This window comes from Acomys russatus, chromosome 3, assembly GCF_903995435.1.
Source record: "Acomys russatus chromosome 3, mAcoRus1.1, whole genome shotgun sequence".
NCBI lineage: Eukaryota > Metazoa > Chordata > Mammalia > Rodentia > Muridae > Acomys > Acomys russatus.
The window spans coordinates 14,577,787-14,605,297 of NC_067139.1; the positions used below are offsets into that span (position 1 = coordinate 14,577,787).

Below are 27,511 nucleotides of genomic sequence, written 5' to 3' on the forward strand. Positions count from 1 at the left end.
TATGACACAGGAAACAGGAGCTTACAAGAGGATGGTAGACACGTTTCTGGTGAACCCAGTCCATTGGCCACCTGGTTACTCCAATCTACATGCTCTACAAGTCTCCAATACCCATTGGATTGATTAGGTGTGTATGGCAGCCAGAGGATCACCTCAGGCATTGCTCCTTGGGCACTTGCTACTCCTCTTGTTTAAGACATGTTCTTTTCTTGATGTTGACCTTGTACATTAGGTCAGCTGGTCAGTGAGCTCCATGAATTCACTTGTCTCCTTTGCCCTGGAGCTGAGATTACACTACACTCAGGTCATCACCGACACGCCAAGCTCTTTACCCACCAAGCCATTTCCTTCAGCGCTCATTAGTTTTGATACTGATTGTGTTGAAATGATACTTTGGCCTTATAAAACATTGAGTATTACGCAGCTTGCACATGTGTGCACACTACACCTTTCTATTGGACAGGGTTAAGCTCAGCATTCACTGAATGGCCCAGGAAGGACAATTCAGCAATTTGCTTTCCTGACTTCATTTCCTATTCCCAGCTCTCCTGTGTAATCCATGTGTGTCGTGTAGTTCTGGGTTGCCCTGGCCACTGTTCCCTCCCTCTGAGCCTCAGTACATCTGGCTGCATGCTGTGCTGCCCCCTGGCCCACTCCCTGCAGTGAATAGGTTACAGGGCACAAGGACAAAGCTGGGGAAGAAAGGGACACTGTAAGGCAAGAAGTTGTAGGCTTGGAAACAGGGACGGGGAGAAAGGAGTCTGACTAGGCTAAGGCTTCAGGAGCAATGGTTAATCTTCTGCATATTTTTGTTTGTTGCTTTAGCCAACAAACATGTTTTTATTGAAAGCACTTTGGGTTGAAATGTTGTAAGTACCAGTGAAGTCAGGATGGGCTGGGGTGCAATGGGGAGCTGGAGGGTCCTGATAGAACGTAGAATGGTAAGGGAGGGGTGTGTCTGTGTGTGTGTGCGCACGCGTGTGTACGCACACCTTACTTCTTGTGGCAACTGAAAAGCTGTTAAAGATAGAAAACCGTATTTTTGAGGTTAGACCACCTAAAAAGCCACTGTGCTCTGGTCCTGTTATTCCTGGGAAGAGCAATCCATCCAGAGTTCAGCAAACTGTCTCCTCTACCCAAGGCAAAGCCAACGGAAGGCAGAGCTGGAAGTTTGGGACCCTGAACTTGGAGGCTCCCTAATCTGCACTCTCCTTCAGTCAAGATCTATCCTCTGGCCAGCAGCTGAGGTACATGTGACTTTTGCCTTGTCACTCTAGGCCATTTGTTTTGCTTTGAGGCAAAGGCCTAAGGAAGCACAAAGTCACAGGCCAGGGAATTCCCAGAGGTCTGTTGCTAAGAGACTGAGCTCTAACTTCAAGGACCAGAACTAGTTTCCATGTGTGTCTCTGGTTACCAAGCATCAACAAGGGAAACCAATGTTAAATACCAGACAGTCCACTAAACGTTAGGTGAGAGAGCAAAGGCCTGCATGTCCCAGTCTCTTAAAGAAATTGACCATGAAGCTTAGAGAGCCACACCACAAACAAACAGGACGGGGAAGAAAGGCAGCCCAAGCTATCATTTCCAGAGTGTCCAACTGGGGAGCCCATTAGTAGGTTCAATCATCCCATCCCCACCATGTCAGTCCACATCTGTCATCCCTGTAGAATACACAATGGGCTGTGGAAAGTGAAGACATGGTGTCCCACTTTATTAAATGGGTATTTCTATTGGGTTATTTTATGCTTTTCTTCTTCCAGTTCATGAATGGGAGGCCTGAACTAGACTTGAATGAAAGAAACGCCTCCTGTAAGTCCCAGATTTAAATATGCCTATAATAACTGGACTCCTGTGGGCAAAGGCTAAGACTTTTGAATCTAAGATAGGGCATTGTTGTTTTAATGCTGAGCGGGGCAAATTTAATCATATACACTGAGTAAAACAAAAGGCTAGACTGAATAGTGAAGGTGATTTGTCTCTACTGACTTCTGGCGAAAGCTCTTCTGTCTGCCACCATTTTTTGTTTGCTCACACTGTGAGCATCTCGGGTGCAAATTGTGATATTTGGTCTTCATCCAGCATCCTTACACACAACTCCGAAAACCTATGGATTTTCTAGTGATGCCTTTGGAATGCTAGTGAGTTGAATGATGGCAGTTTCTAGATGGGGCTTGTTATTTTTGTGCTTCTATGACAGAACACGTGACAGAAATACCAAGAGAAGAGAAGCTCATTTGCCTCATGGTTTTCGGAATTTCAGTCCATCACAGAGGGAATGGCATGGTAGAGTGTATGTCATCAGCAATGTGGAGGAAGCTGGCGTCATAGCAAATGGGTAAGCAGAGTGGCCATGTCTAGGGACAGGTATATCCTTCAGAGGCCTGCGCCGAGTGACGTACTTCCTCTACCTAGGTCCCACTTCCTACAGGTTCCACAGCCCCGAAGCAAATATCCCCAGCAGCTGGGAAACGGCATTTGAGACACGAGCCTGTTGGAGACTGTCAGTCTTCAATCATAACAGAGATTTTAGACCCAACTCCAATCTTAAGACAGAGAAGAGGCTAACAGTTGAGCCACTTATATCTATATAATGAAGCTTCTATTGAAAACACAAAAGACTGGGTTGAGGAGGTTCTGAGTAAGTATACAAGGAGATCAAGGAGGGACAGTAGGTTCACACTCTTCTCTGTATCTCACCCCACCCATCTCTTTCCTCTGGGATATCCTTCATAACCAGCCAGTACGAATAAATAAGATGCTCACGGCAACGGATTCACAGTTGGTCAGTCAGAAGCACAGGTAAGACCACCTGGAGCTTGGAGCTGGCATCGGAAGCAGCCATGTCTTGGAGCCTGAGCCCTTTATAGCTTTAGGTAAATGGAATCAGGGCTCAGAGGACAAGCCAAGGCCCCAATTACTCAGTGACACACTGGTGTTAACTACTTCGTACTTGACTGTGCCCTGTTGGTGTATGGTCATGTCACACCGCAGCTGCTACCTTCTATCTGACGCGAGAAAACTGAAACTTGAAATACCTAGCAACATTCTCAAGGGCCCAGAGCTGGTAAGGCTCATCAGTGCTCATGACCACTTCATGAGAAGCCTGGGGGAATTGCCACAGAAAAACATTTGTAGAGTTAGAGTAAATTGATACTACCTTATTTCAGTTTGTATTTGTATGTGTGTAGGTGCCCACAGAGGCCAGAAGAGGACACTGGGTCCTCTGGAGCTGGACTTACAGGCATTTGTGAGCCACCTGGTGTGGGTGTTGGTTTCCCTTGTTGAACTCCAGTCCTCTGCAAGAAGAACAAGGTAGCTCCAAACCACTGAGCCACTTCTCCAGGAGACTTTTGATTCATCTATCTATCTATCTATCTATCTATCTATCTATCTATATGTGTATACAGATGTGTGGGCAGATCTCCCTGGAGGCTAGGAGAGTGGGGTGAAGCCTCCAGAGCAGCAGTTACATGAGGTTGTAAGCCACATACGATGTGGGTGCTAGAAACCCCACTCCTCTGGAAGAACACTAAAAGCTCCTACCTTTATAATCAATTTGAATATTATTTTATTAAGAAAAGCTAACCTCCTCTTTAGATAGCAAGTGCACAGTGCACTTTAAACAGCACAAAGAGGTGTGTGTGACAATCGAGATTGTCTCCGACTACTGATCCCCAGTTCCCTTTCTCAAAAATAAGCACTGCTAAGCTACCTGGACAACTTTTCAGGCGTTCTATGTAAGTAAACTCAAGAATATATAATACACACACCACCACAGTGTAATGCTCTTAACTTTTCTCTTTTCACAACAGCAAAGCCTACACCATTTTATCAACATGTCTTGGAGTGTGGTACCTGGCAGTGCATGTAGAGTGACTTTGCTTTTTCATAACTGCATAATATGGTATTAATCAACAAAGTACAGTGTTATTTAAGCAGATAGCTGTGACTGAGCATTCCACACTATTATATAAAAATTCCTCTGTACATATCAATGCTGACTCTGTGAATTAGGAATCAACAATTTCTGCACCGAGTCAACTAGTGAATGTGGTCTGTACAAGACTGTAAGCGAGCTTGACTTTTTTTTGATGCTATGAGTGTCCTCTGCTTCCACAGTGAATTGTGGGCTGCCACAGCAATGACTTTTCATGACAATCCATGGTCCGTAAGTTTTATTTTTAAGATAGGATCTCATTATATAACTGGAACTCACTATGTAGACCAGGCTGGCCTTGAACTTACGAGACCTGCATGTCTCTTCCTCCCAAGTTGCTGGGATGAAAGGTGCATCCCAAACTGCCCAGCCAAGAAGCTCAAGTCTTAAGTGGCTTAGGATCTCCAGAGCAAGGCAAAAGACACGCCCACCGCCACTTTTATTCATTTGTTTGTTTATTTATACTGAATAAGACAAAGGATCAATTCTCCGACTCCCTAGCACGAAGCTGTAGTGTTTTCAACCTCCAGAGGATATGTGTCTGTGTCTGTCTGTGCGCTGGCTGAAATGTAAGTACCAAATATCACATGGAAAGTCTTCCATGAAAATACTGTGGAGGTTAGAGCTGTAGAAAGAGATATATGATCGATCACACGGGGCAGTGGGGAGGATGGAATGAAGCACTTGAACAAAAACTCCCCATGTATACACAGAGATGAGAACGGTGGAAAGACCCAAGGCAAGCTAAGCTAGGATCACATGTGCAGTCCTAGCACACAGGCAGTGGAGGCAGGAGGAGAGTGAGGGTGATGCTAGCCTGGACTACATACAAAGAGCCTATCATTAAAAAAAAAAGTCCATATCAAATGTTAACTATTTCTGTGAAGTAAAATAAAGTGAGGCAACAACTTCACATTCAGTTTTGTAACCTTTTATTGTATTTTTAAAAGGGCCACATCCATATATTAAACTTCTAACATAACTAGAATTGCACTGTATAACCCGAACAGGTATTTCTTCTCCGGCATCTGTGTATTAAAAACAGCAGTCGAGGCATGGTGACGCACATCTTCTAATCCCAGCGCTCAGCAGGCAGAGGCAGAAGATTTTACTGGCTTGGAGACCAGCCTGATCTCCACAGTGAGCTCTAAGGCAGCCAGGACCACGTAATGAGACACTGTCTCAAAACCAACAGCAGTTTCTCAAATACATGTATGTCCACCATAAACGAGCAAATCTTGGAAGTGGGACAATGCCCCCCCCCCCCCACCACAGGGGACACAAACCAAAAGCAGTGCATCAGAAATTCTGCAGTGAGTGAGATCTAAGAGGTCAGTCCAGAGTAGCATCCTGTTTGAGCTTGCGTGTGAGAAACCTGGGCGTGGTGGCGCACGCCTTTAATCCCTGCACTTGGGAGGCAGAGGTAGGCAGATCACTGTGAGTTCGAGGCCAGCTTGGTCAACAATGCGAGTCCAGGATAGTCAAAGCTACACAGAGAAACCCTGTCTCGAAAAACAAAACAAAACAAAACAAAAGCAAACAAGACTACTCCAGAAAAGAGTAAGTGGTAAATGAACAGGTGACTTGAGAGCCCCAGTCCAATTTTCTCCACCATCATTTCTTACTTGAATTACAACGATTACCAAAGCTCAGCCATTTTTCCTTTTGACTTTTAAACTTCACTATAACTTTTCTGTATGGACTCACTTGGGAATCCAATTCTACATTTACGAACGTTTCTAAAGGAAAAGCAACTTCAAGCAGACACACAAACGCTTAGAAGCCATTTAGTCATGAGGTAATATCTGCCTTCCTTCCTACACATTGAAAAAAACCCTTTATTATTTTAAAAATTATGTTGTTGTGCTTGTTTGTGTGGGAGTTTATATACTGGATGGCAGGTGCCCTCAGAGGCCAGAGGTATCAGGTGTTCTGGAACTGGAATTACAGGTGGTTGTAAGCCACCCAACATGGGTGCCAAGACACAATGTCAGGTCCTCTGTAAGAGCACTACATATTCTTAGCCATTGGGCCATATCCTTACCCGCCCTACACGTGACTTCTAATTTTTATTATTTTGTGGGTGTTTTGCTAGCACATGTCTATGTACTGTGTTCATGCAGTGCCTACTCAGACCATTAGAGGGTGTGGGATCCCCTGAAGCTGGAGTTACAGAAAGTTGTGAGCCTCCGGTACTAGGAATCAAACCTGGGTCTCCCCTGCCAGAGTGACAGGTGTTCGTAGCTGCTTAGCCATCTCTCCAGCTCTGCTACACTCTCATCAACTTAAGACGATGTAAGCATAAACAGATGTCCCAAAGTCTACCATTTCAGAGCATTTACAGTGGCTGCCTTCCCAGGAGACCCAATGTCACCAACGCATTGGTGTCCCTACATAATATGCTTAGGTGCCCAATTTTTGATTTAGCCATTTTTGTTAGTCTGTTATGGTGTAATGCTCACCTCACCTTTTCCCCATAAACAAATTACACTCTTGGATAAGTAGGCCATTGATGTACATGGCAATTATTGAAATATTGTTCACTTCAAAGTAAAATATAGTACAGTTTGTATTTCCTTTGGTGGTTTAGTCTCTCTCCTATAAACTGCTCATGCTCTTGAAGGGTAAGCCCAGGTGAACTCAATGGTTCACAGGTTAACCTTTTTTCTTTTCTTTTCTTCTTCTTTTTTTTAAAAAAAAATTATTATTATTATGTATACAGTGTTGTCTGCTTATACACCTGCAGTTCAGAAGAGGGCATCAGGTTACACTAGAGATGGTTGTGAGCCACCATGTGGTTGCTGGGAATTGAACTCAGGACCTTTGGAAGAGCAGGCAGTGCTCTTAACCACTGAGCCATCTCTCCAGTCCCTCCTTTTTTTTTTTAATCTGTTCTTGGTACCCTATCTGAGGTGAATGGATGCTTCCAACTTGCCAGGAAAAGCTCCCACAAACATGTTCTTGCTGGTGTGTCCAGTTCCTTCTTGCTCTCACTACCCTACATCTCCACCTTAGATCTTCTCCTAAGTCCCCACTCTTTGTTCTGCTAACATCTCCCAACATGCTCCGTATACCCAAGGTTGGTTCCCAGTCCCCAACACGGCTATTCTGCAATCTTCCTTCCCTGTCTACAGTCCTGAAGCCTCAGGTAGACATTATTTTATCTGCAGAGTATCGGAACCTTGCCTCTTATGTTAAGAAAATGTTGAGTTATCAGTGTGCATGGCACACTGTGACAGAAGTCCCCTCTGCGACAGAAGCTGAAAACACCTACTCCCCTCATTTCTAGCATCTCTGCAATCTTGGCCAGGACCGCACCTGACATCTAGCTTTTGAAGATGTGGATTTAGACCCCACATGGATTTGTGTAACTACACATTTCGGGGATGGAGACACACACACACATTCTCTCTCTCTCAAAATTGTTAACAGTAAAAGGGTTTTGAATGTACAACATCAAAAATGAACCCAAAACTAAGCATGTAAAATGACCCCAGGTGTCCAGCAGTGCTTGCCAGGGCTGCATCAGGCAACTTTACTGCAGCCTTGGTTTTGAACACACAATACACAGTTTGCACGGCACATGCATCACTCCAGAAAACACCAATGAACACTAAGTGAAACAGCACAGATCTAGGATTACTGTAGGTTACAAATGAATGTGTTTCCACACAAAGCTTTCTGCTGACAGAAACACTGTGGTTTAATTATGGGGAAAAATGACTTTTTAGTCTTTTCCTACCATCGATGGTTCCTCAGCATATAAGAATCGAATTAGTGCATCCTTGGAGTGCAATTTTAGGAAAAAAAAGAAAACAAAAACAAAAACAAAAAAGACAAGACTACTGCTTGAGTTGTTGACTTCAGTTTCATTAAAAACGTGGGAATAAGACAGGGCTTTCAATCATTTCTGAAATGGCCCTAAACATATTTCTGCCACTTAGTTATGCATTTATGTGAAGTGGTTTTCGCCGTATTGAAGATTATAAAGCAAAAATATCAACTGACTGTGAAGAAGGTTGAATATGCTCTAGTTTCTGTGGTGGTCTGCCAAGATTTAACTCCTTAAGTCCCCCACACCCCACTCCTAGCTCCTAATATTGGGGATGGAACCCTGACCCTGAGCAGGCCAGGTTAGTGCTCTACCTCTGACTTGTAATTTTCCCAGCTCAAGATTTCATTGTTCATAAAAAAAAAAAAAAAAAAGCACATGTTTTATTAGGATGCATTTTGCCTTTGTCCTTAGTAAGTAGCAGAATTCTATGTATACAAAAAATAGTTTGAAAAAATTTTAAATAATTTATTATCAGTCAATGTTAAGTTTGTATACCTATTATAGATACTCATGAACTTAAGGTCATATAAAAAAGTTTCTTGGTCAAGAGATCTACAAGTAGAAAAAATTCTAACCCTAGGCAGGGGGAAAGCACAGTCCCACATTAGACTTGAACCCTCATGGTGGCGGTAGCTGTAGCAGGAGGAAGTTACAGAGGGCTGGGAGGCTAGCCTCGTAGGAACTCCAACTGCTGTGCCTTCCTGTGCGATTTCTCATCTTAACTACAGCTCTAGATGGCAAGGTTTCCTTGCTTCCACTTGTTCCCCAAGTTTGGTCTTCATCTTCCCAGCTACCTCTTGAGTTATCCAATATCCTTTCAATAAATTCCTTTTCTGTTCCAATAAACCTGAGTCAAATTATTAATCTCTTGGTTCTCCTGGACACATCCCAACAGTGCAGGGGATATTAATTTGCATTTATTACAGGGATAAAACCATGTATTTAACTGTGGTGCTTGATAGTTGGGCTGAGAGCTCAAGGTTGAACACCAGTGGTCCTTAACGCCCCAAAATCTTGTTCTCACATCATCAATATTGAGAAACCTACAACCAACTTTAGCCTTGTTCTTTTGGATTTTGCTATTATTTATTTAATTTTAAACCTAAAATAAAAAAGGTTTATTTTTATGAATATAGCTTGTTTTGCCTATATGTGTGTATGTACACCACATGCTTGCCTGGTGCCCTAGGGGGCCAGAAAACCAACTAAATCCTTTAGAACTGTAATTATAGATGACTGTAAGGTGCTGTGTGGGTGCTGGAGACCCAAGTCCTCCGCAAGAGCAGCAAATGCTCTTAACGGCTTAGCTATCTCTTCAGTTCTGAACCTTTGGGGTTTGGTCGTAGGTGGTGGTGTGTGCCTGCGCGTGCGCACGCCACAGCATGTACGTGGAGGTCAGAGGACAACTTTTAGGATGAAGCTCTTTTCTTCCACTATGTGGGTCCTTGGGGTGGAACCGAAGTCATCAGGTTTGGTGGCAAAGCTTGCCTGCAGAATCATCTTGCTGGTCCTGTCTTTATTTTTCTGACTGTGGTGGGAACTGAGCTCAGGCCTTCATGCATTCAAAGGGCTCTGCTACTGAGCTACATCTTCAGATGACCCTCCTCGGAACCTTGTAGGTCTGCCTGTCTACTGATTGCTGTACACGGTCCTAACATGTACCCAAGATGCACTTCGTTCCTTAATCACCAAAGAGCACGTGGGTCCATCCTCTTGGCCTCTAACTACAGAGATGCTTGGATCGCCAGTCAAAGTCTCCCTGTTCCTACCCAATCTGCCAGGAGTTCCTAACCTTTTTAGATTGGTTCGGAAACTTCCACTTACTGTTCCTTCGTCTTGTTATTTTGTTCTTAATTTGTGATATATCAAATTTAGCTTCCACATTCCTTCTCTGATTAGTTAGCCTTTTAAAAATTGTATTTTATTTATTGCGTGCGTGTGTATATGCGTAGGCATATGTGCGTAAGTCAGAAGGAAACTTGCAGGAGCTGGCCATCAGGTTTGGTGGCTAGTGTCCTTACCCACTGAGCCATCTCGCCAGCCCCACTTACTTAATGTCTATGTGTGTGCGCATACCTGTGTATATGTATGTGCACTGTGTGCGGGTAACCTGCAGACTTGAGATGGGTCAGAGCCTCAGAAACTGGAGTTCCAAGGGGTGTGAGCCGTCCTATATGGGCACTGAGAAACAACCTGGTTCTCGGCAAGGAGAGCAAGCACTCCCGACCATCTCCCCAGCCCCACATTTAGGTTTTTACTTGTTTTATCTCTCTCATAAACTTATTTCTATGGGATCTTGTTTTTGCTTAAGGAATAAACTATCTGCTCTCTGGTGACATTAATACTTAAAAAAAAAAAGTGTCTTGAACCTCCTAGTCTCCACGGGAGCCCCACTGATTCTTGGTTTTAATCACACTGATACTTGTGAGCCTTTCCAGACCTCTATGCTCTCAGTTTCTTCCTCTGTCCTACTTGATCCATTCCAGAAATCTGTTGAGTTATCAACATCAAAGTCCTCTCTCATCACTTATGAATTTATTTGGAGAGGCTGACCTCGGCAGATAGTCCAGGCTGTCCTCAAACTCACAACCATCCTCTGAGCACTGAGATTATGGGCATGAGCCACCTTGCCTGTAGCTGGGACTATCTGTTCTAGGGACAGGAGAGACCAGGGATGATGGCCAGCCTTCCTGAAGCAGCAGTGGTCCTCTGTTATTTATGTCTCAGTTGGGCATGGCGGCACAAGCTTGTAACCCCAACGCAGGAAGAAGGGGCAGCAGCAGGCGGTTGGCTGCCAGTTCATGGTCAGCCCTATTTCCATAGATGGCTCTACTTCAGCTTGGGCTACAAAGAGGCATAGTCTCAAATATATCTCAATACAAATAATCCCCATTCATCAGTAAGTCTGTGCCAGTCAGGATGTTTAGCAGATGAGCTCATGTAACTGTGACGATTCCTCTTGCAAGCTCTAGTACCTTCCTCAAGTCTTTCCCCAGTACAGGATATTGGTCTTAGCAGTCAAAAACTGTTAGGCACGGAGGTGGGGGTGGGGGTGGGGGTGGGATGGGGGCTTAGTTAGCCTGCTGGTTTTTATGTTAACTCAACACAAGCGAAGTCATCAGAGAAGAGGGAACCTCAGTTGAGAAAATGTCTCTGTAAGATCTGCTGGTAGGCAAGCCTGTAGGACATTCTCTTAATTAGTGACTGATTAGGGAGGGGTAGAGGACTGACTGTGCTGGTCCACTGTGGGTGTGGCCATCCCTAGGCTGGTGGTCCTGGGTTCTGTAAGAAAGCAGGCTGAGCAAGCCAGGAGAAATAAGCCAGTAAGCAGCACTCTTCCATGGCCTCTGCATAAGTTCCTGCCTTCACCCTGACTTCTTTGATGATGAACAGTAATATGGAAACGTCACACGCAAAATAAGCACCCCCCCAACTTGCTTTTGGTCATGATTCATCACAACCCTAACTAAAACAGGGGTCATAAGCCTGTGATCCCAGCTGTGAGGTAGGAGGATCTTGGGTTCAAAGCCAGCCTGGGCTACCTGAAAACTTGTCTTAAAAACAGACAACAGGGCTCCAGCAGTTAAGAGTGCTTACTGCTCTTACAGAGAACCAAGGTTCAGCCCCAGCATAGCAGTTCACAACTTCCTGTGACCCCAGTTCCAGGGGATCCAATACCATATTCTGACCTCTCTAACACATATGTGGTGTACACACACACACACACACACACACACACACACACACACACACACACACACACACACGGCATGCTCATAAATAAATAAACATTAAAAACAACAAAACTAGGTTAATTCTGTATATATACCAACTGGAGTAGAAGATAAGAAAGACATGATGAGTAAAACAATTAAACTTAATGTAACTTACAGGAAATAAGAGCAGATAGGCAATATTTACAATAATTTGTAGGTAAGTTGCTGCCATAGGTAACCTGTGTCTCTGAGTCCAGTGGTCTCCCTGGCAGAGTAGCCTGGGTGAAAATGCTGTACACAAACACTGAAACGTCTATGTTCTGTTCCAAGTCTAAATGTGAAAAGCTTTTTCCAGACACAGGGGAGAACTGTACAACTAAAGCAACTTGAGAGGGTTTTAAACGCACTCTGATTTGTGATGTGTTGTTTCCTTAAAGTGACTGTTAACCTTAAATATGTAAATACTGTCTATGCATAGGACTACATACAAATTGGATACCCAAATTCCTACTTTAAAGTTTAGCAAAAACACGTAAAATATATTTGGTGGCGAGTGCGTGATGAAGTTTAGGCTAAGCCTGCTGTGCAGATTTCTCAGAGCAAGTGTTCTAGAATCTTCTACCAGTACAGTTTCATTTACACCAGTGAAATAAAACAGGATTTCAAAGCATTTTTTTGTAGAGGGCAAATGAGTACGTTAGGCTATACTGACCTTATAAAACTTTATTTATAAAAGAGACACGGGGCCATATTTGGGGCACAGCCAGTTCAAGGACTATAGGGATAAACTCCTTTTGTAGCTTACTAGGTTCTTTTAAATTCTTTGTGTGGGTTACGATGTATGTGTTCATTTTGCATGATTGCCACCATGTGTGTCATACTGTAAAGGAGGTCACAGGGCAGCCGTGGGTATTATTCCACTTAGGCTGAGACAGGGTCGATTCTTGTTTGCTATCCATATACCAGGCTAGCTAGCCCACAAGGCCCTGGAGGGTCTGTCTCTTCCTCCTGCCTTATCTTAGAAATCCTGGAGTTAGATATGCAAGACTATGTCTGGCTTTTTATGGGTTCTGGAGATTTGAACTCAGGTCCACACATATGTAGGGCGAGCGCTTTAACCCACTGAGCCATCTCCCAAATGTGCACCTTTTTTGGCTTTGTTTTTGATACAGGGCCCTGGCTAGCCAGTAACTCATTACATAGAGCAAGTCCACAGAGATTTGCCTGCCTTGGCCTCTGGAGTGCTGAGATTAAAGGTGTGCACTGCCACACCCAGCAGTAATTTGTGTTTTTATTAATGGCCTCTGCATTGCTCATCCAATCATCTTTTTGGGCAATGGGACATCATGGCAATGCTTTAGTCTTTTAGCTGAGGACTGAAAATGTGTACTGAAAAGTTATGCTAAGCTATTCATCTGAATCACTGGATACAACCCCACAGCTAGAAAACAATGAGAAAACCATTCACAGCTACGAACATAGTTTATAGGTATTTGAAAAACCATAAACAGTTTCTTACTTGGGGGCTGACAGGTCTATTTTAGGGAGTTTGAGGACAATCGGGATCTACAGTGAGTGTTTCAACAGTGGGGAAGGCAGGCAAAGGTCGGGGACCGCTGTCAGTCTGGAATTGTGCCACGGATGTCCAACGCCTAAGAGCTGGATGGCTCTGCTCACTATGTTCATTCCATAGAAACTCAAGACCCCGGGTTTCTGCGTTTGGAGGTTGGAAATTTCCAGACTGCAGGAGAGGAAGGAACAGCACAGGTGGGGTAGGGTGGTATTCTGTCCAGGTTCTGGCTGCTTTGACAACGCCCTTCCATGCCATCTTGTCAGCTCAAGAACGTTACTGGACCCAACCTCCTAGGAGATTCATGGGAAGTCTCTCCTGTGGGTTCAATGGGGGCAAAGCTGGGCACGGAGAACATACAAGAAAACTCAAGGATGCAAATAAACCCAAATCCTACAGAAATAGAGAATATGCACAGTGGGTGGAAACAAACTCCTGCAGGGCCAGAAACTGTGTCTTTTCCTACCAGGCAGCCTAAAATGCTCCATAAATCATGGGTAAAGGGTAGAGAACAGAGGACAGTATTTGTCATCTCACTCAGGAGGAAAAGTAGCCATCCAATAAATATTGCTCCACTCACACCCAACCAAGCAAGACCTCAAAGGTGAAACTAGTAGCTGCATCTCAGAATAAAGTTCAAAAGTATGTACAAAAATACAAAACTGACGAGTATTCAGACAAAAATTATTAGGTTCCTAAAAAGGCCTAGCTGGAAGTGGTGGTGACTCCTAGAATACCAGCACTTGGGACAGGATGCTGGACAATCAGGACAAAGCAGATTTCAAGGTTAGCCTGAGATACAAAAGACCCATCCTCTAAACCAACCAATCATCCACCCATCAACCCATCCACCCACCTACACATCTATCTATCCAAAATCCTATCAAGACAGAGAGTACGGGCTGGAAAGATAAGATGGCTCAGTGTGTACAGTTGCTTGCTGCCACGCCCAACGACCTGAGTTGATCCCTTCAAAGCTCAAAAAGAAAAGACTTTCTTAGTGGTAAAATCTAAAAGAAGGCTAGGTATATAGCCTAGTGGTAGAGTTTGAGTAAAGGCCAAGTTGTGATCCCCAACAGTGCCCGCAGAATGGATTCTTTAGCAGTGGAGCCAAAGCAGAAGAAATATTAAAGCCCTTCAAGGAGATGATGCCCAGTGGGAACCTCGACAGGCAGGAAGAGCATTAACAGTGTGACCAGATGGGCACACATACAATTTCTCCCCCCTGATTTTAAATCTCCTTAAAGGATAACCACAGGGCTAGAGAGATGGATCAGGGCTTAAGAACACTTGGCTATTCTTTCAGGAGACCCTAGTTTGTTTCCCAGCACTCACACCAGGCAGCTCACAACAGTTTCTAACTCCTGCTTAAGGAGGTCTGACACCTCTGGCTTTCTCTGGCAAATACACCCATGTGTACATGCTCACATACAGGCACCCACCCACACACACACACACACACACCCCAACATATAATTAAAAATGACCAAAAAAAAAAAAATCCACATTAAAATAAAACTCTTTACAATACAGCAAATATGTATTATATGTGGAAAAAAAAGGTATTATACAAAAGATTCTAACAGACTGTGTGTGTGTGTGTATGTACAGAAGTCAACTCTGGGTGTCAGTCCTCAGGAGCCCTCTAACCTGTTTACAAAACAGTCCTGTACTATGTTGGTAACAGCACAAATGCAGTCTTCTTACCCAATAACAGAAAACTTTTTCCACTTCATATTTCTATTATCAATTGAATCTCTTCAGATACGTCCTGCAGGGTGGAGAAAGGGTTCCTCAGGAAGGTTCATTGCACTTATTGCTCTTGTAGAGGGCCTAGGTTCAAGTCCCAGCAACCCCAGGGTGGCTCACAACCCTCTGTAACTCTAGTTCCAGGGGATCCAACACCCTCTTCTGACCTCAGCCACTAGAATACATGTGGCGTACATCTATATACATAGGCAAAACATCACACACATACAAACCAGGGAAGCCCTGTGACTCCCTGCCTCTTGATGCTTCTCTGAAGTGCCTTCCACTATATTACCAAAGAACAAGCAACTATAGACAATCTTGCAGAGACTCAACTTCATATGCACGGCCCCCCAACACTAAATAAGGCAAACACAAGATTAGGTGACTTTTAATTTTATTTTTTGAGACAGGGTCTCTATATACCTTATATAGCCTGGACCTTGCTATAGACTATGCTAGCCTGAAACTCACAGAGATTCACCTGCCTCGGCATCCCAAGCGCACCCACCACACAGGGCTGAATGACTTTTGAAGTGATTACGTCATCTTCAAGGCGCCAGACAGGGGCCTATGATGGAAGGCCTTCCAAAACAGCGCACTCAAGTTTCCCAGTTATTCCTGGGAAGCACCAGGGAAACACTTCCAGGTTACAGAACATCAAAAGCATCCTACCCACCTACAACAACTAACAATTTAGGCCCTGTGTCACGACAGTTTCACCAACAGGTCTACCCACTTCTGAGCCACCTCACTGTGTAAAAGATGGAACAGAGCCCGTGGGAAGCAAGCTAAGTCACACCAAGACCCAAGCATCGCCTATCTCTAAGATCAGAATGGGCCTTTCCTGTAAGCAACATCAAAAACGAGGGATCCCTAGGTGCTTCCAGGAGCCCCACCAGACGATTCTTCACACCCCGGAGGGAGAAGCCTAGCTGGACGAGACCATCCATGCTTAGGCACCTTGGTTGGGGGTGGGGTTACATGTACGGATCCCCACAGCACAACACAGCTCCTCCACTCTCACTCAGCACTTAGTTTTATGGCGCCGCTCTCAGAGCAAAGCTTTAACTTCCCATTATAACCAATGTGGGCAAATGTTTTGAGAGACTGTGGTTGGGAATTCTTTCTCTCAGACACCGAAGGTGCAGACCAAGGCCCCTGTTAGCTTTTTTTTTTTTTTTTTTTTTTTTTCCCTACTGTATGAGGAGCCATTACCTTTGAGGTTCAGAAGAAAAATCAAACAGAAAGGCCTCCGGCAGGGACTCTTAATGAATACATATGAAATCATGCTCATCTTTTAGATGCACATAAAAGGATCTTGAAAACACACTAGGAAAAAAGGTGGTGAGGAGTGTGGGCTGGAAAAGAGGAGAGCTGTAGCTCTGAAAACATACAAACCCAGCAATTCTGAAGTCACTGAACACAGAGAAACAAAAATGTTTATTAAAATGAGCCTGAAAAAAATGTTAGTACACTGTATAGGAAAAGGATGACACACGAATTAACTTTTACTAGTGATAAAATCAGTAAGAGACCACAGTGATCAAGGACTCGCGCTTTACTTAGTAGCTCCGTCATCACAGGGCACCAACAATTTAGTTGACCAGGAAGTCACCTGACACCTAGCATAAAGCCATCCACAGGCCATGGTGGCAAGTACAGCTTGGTGCCCATGCTGAGACTCCATCTCCTCGGAGTTTGTTTTCCTATCCGTTTACCTTTTAACTACTTCTAGCTTACGTGTCTTACAATAATTCTAAACATTAGATGCTATTTCGTAGTTATCTACTAGTTAGGAGACCAAACAGAGAACTGAGAAAATACTATAGTTCAAAGCTTCTATTTCTACATTTTTGTATTTATTTTTTTTGTGCGCGCGCATACACACACACACACACACACGCACACACGCACACACACACACACACGCACACACACACACACACCATGGCATGTCTATGGAGATAGAGGACAACCTGCAGGGGTCAGTTCTTTTGGCAGCAACTGCTTTTGCTCACCGAACCATCTCATTAGCTCATTCATGGGGTCACAGAAGTAAACGAGGGGGTGGTGAGTCTGGCACTATCAAGGGTCTCTTAACCTGTAGTGAGCGAAACCAAGTTAAAATTCAAAGATGAAGTGAGTTGAGGCATTTGATAGTGCTCAAAGCCCTTGGTTTGTTGTTTGGTTTTTGACATTCACTCATTCATTCATTCACTCATTCACTGTATGTGTGTTTGTGAAGGCCAGAGGACAACTTGTAGGAGTCAAGTTTTTTTCTCCACCCTGTGGGTTCTGCCATCAGATCATCAGGCGTAAGGGTGGGAACCTTTACCATCTATGCCAGCTCCCTGGCCCCAGCCTTGAACCTGAACACACAGTATACACTTTATACTGTGCGTGCTCTCACACACGGGCACACAAGTGAGCCCTGTTTGTAACATCCTGGCTCAGATTTGAGATTATTATGTGTTATGCAATGCATTCGTTTTGTGTCTACACAAAGCTATGTGTGCCTACAGAAACATGGTAGTTTAACTATGGAAAACAAAGACTTTCACTATTTTCCTACCATCATTCCTCATGAGTATCATGTGAGGACCATGTAAATACCAAGTTAGTGCATCTTTGAATTGTACTGTATTACACAAGCACGTCCCCCCCATTCGGGTGCAAGCTGGCTTTCATCTTTACTACATGTATCCCAAGGAATTGTTTATAACGCATTCTTTATAATCGATGTGAAAAGGTTTAAGAAGCCCCATGCTGGTTGAACATGACAGAGTCTCTCTCTCTCTAGACTACATTATTTCCAGATTAATGCAAGGGGATAGGGGAGCAGGGAGAAACAGTTCACCTTCGAAGGCTGTCTGCATCACATTCTCCCACTACCTGCGTTCCTCAGCTGCACAGCTGGGAAAGCGCACCCGTGACCAGCCTAGCTCACAGATCTCAGATGCATTGCTTTTCTTGATGACTGACCCCCAAGTGACCTCCACGGAACCCCAAGAACACAAATGATTCCTATCAGCAATGTTGGCTTTTTTTTCCCTTTGCAATGTTATCATTATAAATGCAAAATAACCACCCAGCCAAAAAAACAGTACATACATGTAAACAAAACCTCAAGATTTCTACAAATTAGCCAAAGTGTACGGGTGAGAATATTTACATGTGCAAAATCACAGTCCCCCAAAGGCTGATGGTTTTTAGACAGATGGTTTGATCCTGCGGTGCCTGCCTGTGGTCTGGTTTTTCTAGTAGTGAACTAACGCTAACCTCTCCCCCTCCAATCTAGTTCTACTCACACTTTTCACTGCCCACTAAAATATGTGCACGGAGGCTGTCGTCTCATACAAAACAAGGAGGAAAAGAAAGGCCTCCCTGACTCCCATCGGAGTACCTATGTTAAAAAGACACAACTTCTGTTGCATCAGCAGGCAGCTGTTTTTGCAAGCCAGAAAAATATAACCTAACCTGGGATAATAGGCAAGAAACCTTAGCCAAGCTGTGGATTCAATGGGCCTGAGTTCACTTGTAAAAAGTGGAAAGAAAAAAAAATGCCCTGGAAATGCTTTCAGTGTCTGAAGCCTCACACTAATGAGGCTCACAAGCCTGGCATCTTTTGTACACATGTGTGCACCTCCACGTTCAGGTGTGTGAGCAAGTGTGGAGGCCAGAGATGGACATCAGGTGTCTTGTCTTGTGCTGGTTTCCACCCCCTACTGTTTGAGAAAGGGTTCCTCTCACTGTACCTGGTGTCACTAGCCTGGCTTGGAAGTTGTTAGCCTCCCCCTGCCTCCATCTCCCCAGTGCTGGGATTATAGGCACACAGCGATGACGGGGATCAAACACAGAGCCTCATGATGCGTGTGGTAATTAATCATCTCACTAAGCCATCTCTCCAGCCTCAGGAGCGCCCCTCCCTTCTTGAAGTATGCTTCAAAAAGCGACGGGAACTTGGGCAACACTACATTGGTCAATAGCTTTACCAGATCAGTGAAGAGCATAAAGGAGAATTCAAGAAAAGCCATTCTAGAATCCTAAGTGAAAACGGAAGCCCCACTGGCTGCCTTGTGACCTGTGTGGAACTCCGTCCCTTAGCACCCTTATCCCAAGATGACCACATTATGGGTCCATGCTCGAGTGCTTTCCCCTAGCCCCAGGGTTTGGCGCTAGGACTGCCGGGTGTTTTGTGTGTGTGTGGGGGGGGGGAATGAGAGAATTTCTTCTGTTTCCTCTCTGTTAACACACTTTGCGTGACCGCATAGCATTCCTGTCAATGCCACTGGGCACCCTTGCCCCAGGGCCAACTTCAGAACTGCCTTGATGATGATGAGTAGTCCTCTTCTCAATCTGCATCGTCCCTTCCTTCTGGCAAACTCTTCAAGTGTCTCTACAGGGAAAAACTACTGCAGGAGAGCCAATAAACAGGGCGACAGGTTTCCTAAGAAGGGCTTCTCAACTGTTGCTACGGACAAGGGGAACAGCTAGCAGGGCAAACATCAAGAAAAGATTGCTGTTCTCAAAGATAGCACAATCCTCAATAGGTCAAAGTCTCCAGAAGAGGTTCACATCAATCTGCTAATGCCATCAAAACAGACCCAAATAGGAAAGTCCAGCCCTGACCTCCCTGGCTCAGGTGGCCTCTGGCATTTCATCATCTTTGCTTGCAGCCAGCAAAATCAATGAGCAAGACCATTACAAAGAAATAGAGATGGAAACAAACACACTACAGCCTGAGTTCCTCTGAGATGGGAAAGCCGCCCCAGGGTTAGGTTCCATGCAAGCTGCTATGTAAATGACCAATTTCTCAATTAGTGTGGACACCCTAAGGACCCTTTTCTTTAAAAAAAAAAAAAAGTATTACATTTATTTATGTTTGCCTATTTATGGTGTGTGCAAACTTGAGTGTGTATGCCATGGTGTCCAAGAGGAGGGCAGAGGACAATTGTAGCAATCAGTTCTCTTTCCACCATGTGGGTCCTGAGAGTCAAACTCAAGTCGCTCAGCCATCTTGCCAGGCTGAGATCTCTTTTCCACGTGTGCTCTTTGGGTTCTGTTGTAAGAAACTCCATGACTTTAATAAAGGCTCAACTCTCAAACTCCCATACACAATGGAACTGACTGGAGGAGCTTTTGAAAATCAACTCCCAGGAGTCACTTGAGACAATAACTTATTTACACAGATGTGGGTAAGGTACAGGGAAGATTTCTCAAAGGTATTTAGAGGGTTCTGTCCTGCAGAGCTGCCTGCCCTAGGCTGAGCAGCGAGCACAGCAAGGTTCAAAAATTGCTGCTGTGTGGGCGAGCTCTGCCTTCCCTGGCCCACAGCCACCACAGGTAAATATGTATTCCATCCCGGTGTCAAATTATTTTTAAAGGCAAGAGGGGCAGATGGATGAGAAGGAACAATGCTGCTTTTGTCGGGGTGGGGGGCGGGAAGGAGGGGGCAAACAAGTTTTCTGTGCCACAAAACTTCCTAGCATATTCTGCAAACCCGTTCTTCTGGTTTTTAATTACATGACATTGGGAAGCACAGGCCCAGCTGCTGGCAGGATTCTGGATGCAATGGGACTCCAAAGCAGCAGTGACTCTGTGAAGCTCTCGAAAATTCCTGAAGAAATTTCCCACTCTAAGCACACTGGGGTCAAATAACAGAAATCATCATTTCCTGTGCCACATGCCAAGAAGGGTCAATCCCACCCACCTAGATGGCAGCGTGGCAAGACTGTGATCTGCTGTTACAAAATTAAATACAACTTCTAAGGAGGCCACAGGACTCAAACCGGAGTGCGTTCTGCTTCCTCCTGGATGGCTTGCGAACAGGCAGTCTGTTGGGGCTCTGCACCAGGATGGTTGGTGTCTGACTCCACACTTGGGAGTCTACAAAGTAACGAGATGTCCAACCACTAAAGAGGATAGATACCTGCCACCTCCGCTTCCATTCTGCCTGTTGCCTTTGTGTTTGCTGAAAAGCACAGAGATTAGCCACAGGCCTTAACCTTTTCTCAGTCACCTTGAATTCCAGATCTGGCCCCCAAAAGACAAAAGACAGCGCTAGCCTGCCACCGCCCCCTCCCACCCCCCACCCCGATGCAGGCAGTAGTCCTCAGAGCAGGGCTGCACCAGAATCAATCACTTGGTAGCAATCCACTATGGAGATGTCAAACCGCCTGCAGGACCGGAGCTAAGGCGATGGGCAGAAGCACTCCTGGACCAGGGCTCAATGGCTTCTGTGTCCTTCTTGCCTTCTTTTAAACCAAACCCTAATGTCAGGACCTTGAAGATGGACTTGGGGGCGGCAGAGAGATAACAGGTCACTGTAAATTTGTTCCCCTTCCCAATGTAGCCACATGGAATAAATGTCCAGCCTCTGCTTTTCACCATTACACATCTCTTTAACTGCCTGAGCCCAGATGGAGCCTGGCATTGTCGGCATTGTCTGTGGGCACAGCAGTCTCATGTAGCCCAAACTGCCCTTGAACTTGCTATGTAGCAAGGATGACTTAGAACTCCTGCTCCTCCCTCAAGGGCTGGGATTGCAAGTGTCCACTAGCACCAGTGTACGCAGTACAGGGGACAGCACCGGGGTTTCATGTATGCTAGACAGGCACTCAATCAGCTGAGCGCTTCCCCCAGACCTCTGACATCTGCCATAAAAGCTCTGATGACAGGTCAAGGATGGGAGAGCGCATTCCTGGCAAGTCCCATATAATGCAGCTATTGCCTTGAGGATCCCCACAATAAGGACCACAACAGGCATGGTTCTTAAGTAACAAGAGAAATTTCCATTCAGCTTCAGGCCTTGGTTAAACAGTGAAAGCCTTCCAGTGAGATGAAACAATGTCCTCAGGTATATCTTGGGATTTGTTCCAAAACGCAAAATTCCACCATCCCTCTAGGTCGGGACACACAGGTGGACTCAGTTCGTTCATCCATTCTTACTCCACAAGCATTGTAATTCTTGAAGGAGAAAGCGGGAGAAGTGCCTTAAGCTACAAAGTGACCCATACTTTCTGGTTTTACATGGGCATAAAAAGTAACTTCTGGCCAGGTGGTGGTGGCGCATGCCTGTAATCTCAGCACTTAGGAGGCAAAGGCAGGTGGATTCAAGGCCAGCCTAGTCTACAAAGCCAGTTCCAGGACAGAGAAACCCTGTCTCAAAACCAAACCAAACCAAACCAACAGTACCAAAGTAACTTCTGGGGTCCAACGAGATGGCTCGGCTGGCAAAGTGCTTGCTGTTCAGGCATGAAGATCTGAGTTCCTATCCTCAATACCCATGTAAAAGCCGGAAATGGCAGTACCCATCTGTAAGCCAGCACTGGGGAGGCAGAGATAGAGGATCCAGCAGCAACAAGCATGTGTGTATGTGTACGCATCACACAAATACATACAACTTCTGTATCAGGCAAACAAACAAACAAAAAATCCCTCAAAGATATAGGAAGTAACCCACTTGGGGTAACTCTTGGAGGCCATGTCAGAATTAAAACCAATCTTCCTAGTCTATAAAGACCTCTCACATATCGAAGAGGAAAAAAACGAACTGAAGAAAAGCAAATCAGGCTCAGGGCATGTGGTGTGAGGCAGAGAGAGAAGAAGAGACACACAAACGGCCTTTAAGTGAAATGCTGCTCAACCTCTTGCAGTTTTTAGCTATGCAAATTTAAACCATATGGATACTGTACACTTTTTTTTTTGTATAAGAATGGCAAGAATCCAGACTGTACAATAACCTACTCCTCTGGTGAAGCTCTCCTAAGCTACCATTAGGGCAAGTCTCCAGTCTCAGCTACCAGAGAGGGCAAGGCAGGAGGACTGCAAGTTCAAGCACCACTTGTGCTATAGAGTAAGTTCAATGCCAACATTGGTAACTTAGTCTCAAAGTAAAAATTACAAAAAAACGAGGGCTGGGCATGTAGTTGAGTGGTAGAACACTTGCCTGGTATGGGCGAGGCCACAGATTCACTATTTACTTTGCAAATCAAAATAAATAAACAATAATTAAGTGTCCAGGGATGTCAAAGCTATCACACATACCCATGAACATACACACCTGCCCAAAGTTCCTACATACAAATCTGCACGTGCCGGGACTGATGCTTGCTTATGGGCAATGTGCAAGCAAGTGCTAAACATCTGCCTACCATCTCTTCTAAGATGACAGGGCAACAGGCAAATCAGAGGGCGCGCGTCAACACACACACACACACACACACACACACACACACACACACACACACACACACACACACCCTAAAAAAAAAAACCTTGGCACACACCTTTAATTCCAGCACTCCAGAGGCAGAGGTAGAAGGTGGCAGATATCTGAGTTCAAAGCCAGCCTGATCTACAAATAACGAGTTCTTGATCAGCCAGTGATACACAGCAAAGCCCTGCTTCAAAAAACAAACAACAAAAAAGTTTAAATCTCACAAACAGTGGAAGAATTTATGGACATTTAATAGCATGGTTAGCCTGTAAAAGGCATTAGAGGGCAGCTGCGATGGGAACACGCTGGTCAGCAAGAATGTCAGAGTGTAACACCCATGGAGGTTTCCTTACAATTACTGCAAAGCACCCACGTATAGTAAGACGAGAAGAGCTGGGGATACTGCGCAATTGACAAAGCGCTTACTGTGCAAGTATTAGGGGCGGAGTCTGATCGGAGGACCCACATTAAAAAAAAATGTCAGAAATGCAGGGTGTGTATTGAGGAGGTAGAGGCAGCCGTTTTCAGTGACTTCCAGGCTAGCCAGGGTGACATGGTACTAGACCTTATCTCAAAACAAAACAAGTCCAAAACCCAAATCAAAAATGAGAGAGAGAGAGAGAGAGAGAGAGAGAGAGAGAGAGAGAGAGAAAGAGAGAGAGAGAGAGATTGATTAGCACTAGCTAGAACTTGATGGTGTTCTCTTGTAATCCCAGCCCGGGGAGGTGGACATGTTTATCTCTGGGGTACAATAGCTAACCTAGCTTTATGGGTGACATCCAAGCCAATGTAGAAATCCTGTCTAAAAACACAAGGTTGTTGTTGCCTGAGGAAGGACACCCAGAGGTTGACTTCTGGCCCACATACACGTATGTACACACACTCATACAAAGAGAAAACTTTAGGACTCATAGGAACATCTTTCTTATGGGTATGTTTTCAGCACAGCCCAAAGTTTAAAATAAAATAAAATAAAATACCTCGGTAAACAGGAACTCAGTGACCAAGCTAAGCCAAAGGTACCTCAGAAATGGCAGGACTCACGTGGCAAAGTCCACCCTGCAGACGCAGGTTCTCAGAGGCATACCACTAAAGCAGAGCACTGACGATGAAAGCAGCCAGGCTTTTAGCTTTATGGGATCATTCAATTTCTATAAATATTCTCTTCCAATTAAGACAATGAATTTCCATTTCTTTGCAGCCTGTGCTTTTCAGTGAGCTCAGTCTGCATAGGAGGAGGCTTCCTACGAGGCATCCCCAGCTTTGTTTTAATAAATAATCAACAGAAACACCCGATTAAAGACTTCAAAGACAAAAGTCCCCTGGATCAGACAGGAATATCTAAGCTGCCCTTCCCCCACCTCTCAAGCTTACCATTTAACTAATTCAGAGCGAGGGCGATACTTTTGGACACGGTATAAAAGTCAAAGCACCCAAATTCTCTCAACCTCTCCCTCCATGTCTGGCCGGCTTTCACAGTCTCTACCTTCTTGTTTTCATGCTGCAGACCAAACTAGGGCCCTGTGCTTGCTAGGCCAAGTGCTCCACTACTGAGCTACATCCCCAGCCCTAAAAATACATTTATTCCTTTCTTCCTTGCCATCATTTCTCTGCAGCCTCCCAATTACTGAACTTTCGGTTATGAACCACTATACCCTGCCTCATACCTTTTTAAAAGCTCTCTTATAAAACATAGAACACAAAGTATCTCTGGTCAGGCTGCTGCTGCATGGGTGTATAAAATAAAGACGCCTGCTTCGCTTTGCCTAGGAAGGCAGAGCACAGGACTCCTGAGCTGTCAGTCCTGCAGGAGGGGGCAGGGGGTGGAGCCTGCAAGCCTCCAGGGACTCTCAGCCTTAAGAAACCAGCAGGAGGGTGGACTGCAGCTCCAAAGGTAGCAAGGTTGCTCTCAGGAGAGAGGCTTCTAGGCTGTGTGCTGGGAGCACTCGAGATACTCAAAGCAACAAGGAGCGCTCACTACCCACTGCTCAGCCTCTCACCTAGTCACCTACGCTCCACCTGCACAAAGAATGAGGCGGGCCGGTTCAAAAATCCATCTTCTGAGGAACCAGGAAGAGTAGGAAAAACCCAAACAACAGGGCGAGACTAGTGCTTGCTTTGGCTACAGCACACCGTGGTCCTTCCCTCAGTCTGGTCCTCATTTCTCAACACCAAAGTTTGTTTTTAAGTGGCGCCTAAAAGTTGGCTTCCAGGCTACTTAATTCTTAGGGCTTACTCCGGTCACTTGAAAACTCCTTCTACCATTAAGAATTAAATACAGGAACAGAGAGCTGGATCAGACATTAAGGGCTCTTCTGGAAGACCCAGGTTCAATTCCCAGCACCCACATGGTTCCACGGGATCTGATGCCCTCTACTGGCCTCTTTAGGAATCATGCATCCATTCAGGTGACTCATCTGTCAATCCAGCTCCAATGCTCTGTTCTGACATCCAAGGGCACACACGTGCAAGAGCACATGCATACCATACACATACATATACAGACACACACATGCACACTAAAATAAATAAAAGCATAGCAGTAACTGTTAGTGACAGTTTACAATAAATGAATGTGTTTGTAACACTCTCCCCCCCATACATAGCCATCAACTATACAACAATGCCTGCACAAGAAAGACGGCATAATGAAAGTGTTCTTTCCAATTCATCATGACTTTATCCTTGGAGGCTGCATCAGAACAGGTCACTGTCATTACAGGGGAGGAAGCCAGTGTGCTACAATGGCGAGGTGCCAAGACCTGTTTGAGTTTAGAGTTCCTAAGTCCTAGGCAGGGAACTCAGTCACTCGGGGGTTACAACTACGTTCCTGTACCAAGGGGGCAAGAGTGAGCTATCTGATAAAAGGACACAACAGCCAAGACTTACCTGTTTTTTCTCTCATGTTTGTGCACGCACGCACGCACACACCCGGCCATCTGCACGTGCACACACCTCTAATTACAGACTATTGCTTAACTCTTTTGTCCTTTGGGCAAGAAACTTCACAAGAGAAAGGGTGCCTTTCCCCTACATCTATGACCTGCTGTGGAGCACCTGGCCCTGGCTCTGGCTGGGAACTCTCCCTCCACTGTGACCTTAAACAGGACAATGTGGAAACTCCCGAAGATCTCTCTAGCAGTTCCCCGGCAAGGCACAAGCCAATATGCTAATCTAACTTAGCACATCCTGATAGTAGGCGGAAAGGCAATTCACCGAAGGACCATCTCTGGGTCTAAGTTGACTGCGCAACACCTCACAAACCAGCTGTTGGTAAACACGTATTGGGTTTTCGCTTTGAACTTCGTATGTTCCCGTTCAGCGTGGAGCTGCTTTTATCCTTAGACATAATCCAAAATAATATAAAAACTGGTCACAGGGCTCACTTTAATTCCCAGTCCACAGACACGTGTCTTACATCATGTTCAGTAACAATCCCAGCCCCGAGCATCAACTGCCGAGTCCGTGCACCCCACTGCATATCAAGTAGCCGTTCCACTGCCTTCAAGGGTAAAGCCATAACAAAATAAGTCTTTGGTGAAGCAACTCCATGAAGGTAAGCATGGTTAATATATACAGGCCTTCTGCTTTAAGTCACACGGCTAAGGAAGCCCAATTTCTTCATCCTTTCCGAGTCACACATGGCAAAACTTTCCACTATTCGGGAAACTGCAACATGGGGTAGCTTCCATGGGGTAGCAGTGAGGACTCTGGACTCTGAACGTTGCAGAGTGGAGACTTGAACGCCAGAAGACTCAATCTGCAATGACCATTATTATGCCCAAGTCTTTCTAATAACGATTAGTGACGATCATGCTATACTGCCTCCAAGAGTGAAGACAAACGTTCTGGTTATATGAAGCCAGGACTACAAGATGTACCGTGTTTTGTCACCCAGTGCAGAGGAAGATCGAGGACGGAATTCAAATGCACAAATGAAAAAGAATGCATGTCTTAGAAATGGAGAAAATGGGGCCGGAGAAAATGCTTGCTGCAGAGGACTCACATCAGGCAGCTAACACCTGTCTGAAACTCCAACCCCAAGAGACACAATATCCTCTTCTGGCCTCCTTTCACACCTACACACCCATACACCCATACACACACACACACACACACACACACACACACACACACACACACACGAGCGGCAACACAGAGAAACAAAATTAACTTTTATTTTTTACAAAGGAGAAAGTAGGCATTTGTACAGTCAACCAACCAAGGGCTGTTGATCTCCAGGGGGAAACCTACGCATCTACACTCAACACACGCATTTATTATTCCCACAAACAACTGCATTAGATGTTATAAATAATCCAGATTGGTCAAGAGCATGAGAGGGTGCACACATACTATTTTTTTAAAATAAGAGACTTGAGAACCTGTGCATTTTAGTATTCCAGGGGATTTCCCAGAGCCAACTGACGATAGGTCATAATCGACGGTCAGTGTCCCAAAGCCTTGCAGTCTTGGGAAGAAA

At 45.0% G+C, this 27,511-nt stretch overlaps 1 protein-coding gene across 1 annotated transcript in view; it reads right to left on the minus strand.

Annotated features, from left to right (window-relative positions):
• Positions 1 to 27,511, minus strand: part of E2f3 (E2F transcription factor 3) — a 76,418-nt gene that overhangs the window by 12,119 nt on the left and 36,788 nt on the right. The window lies entirely within an intron of this gene.